Source organism: Lemur catta, chromosome 19 (assembly GCF_020740605.2).
Source record: "Lemur catta isolate mLemCat1 chromosome 19, mLemCat1.pri, whole genome shotgun sequence".
Lineage (NCBI taxonomy): Eukaryota > Metazoa > Chordata > Mammalia > Primates > Lemuridae > Lemur > Lemur catta.
The window spans coordinates 36,367,464-36,368,181 of NC_059146.1; positions in this window are offsets into that span (position 1 = coordinate 36,367,464).

Here is a 718-nt window from a genome sequence, read left to right on the forward strand (position 1 = left end):
CAGATAAAAGACTGATAACAAGAATCTATTTAGAACTCAGGAAAATCAGCAAGAAAAAAATCAAACAACCCTATCAAAAAGTGGGCAAATGACATGAATAGAAATTTTTCAAAAGAAGATATAAGAATGGCTAACAAACATATGAAAAAATGCTCAACATCCCTAATCATCAGGGAAATGCAAATCAAAACCACAATGAGATACCACTTAACTCCAGTGAGAATGGACTTTATCAAAAAATCCCAAAACAACACATGTTGGCGTGGATGCGGACAGACAGGAACACTCATACACTGCTGGTGGGACTCCAAACTAGTGCAACCCTTGTGGTTTTTAATAATTGTACAATTGTTTTGAAAATATTTTTTTATCTAGCTTTGACATAAATAGGGTCACATTATGGTCTTTAAGATTCTGTTTTTTTGGCTTTTCACTTTTTTTCGTTACCTAATACATTGGTGGTTTCTTAGATGTTCCTTAGAAGTTTTAAAAGAATGCCTTTGTTCTCTATATCACTGTCAATTCATACTTTTTTTAAAAGTTACTCATATGTTCTACCAGTTTTATTATTTATTAGCCCTCTGATACTAGAATCTTTGACTATAACTGCTGCTTTATCCTATTCTTCTTGTATTTCTAATAGTTTTTAAAAAATATAATGTCAAGCATAATAATAGTTCAATATCTATACCTTCTCTAGACTATATATCCTTGAGTG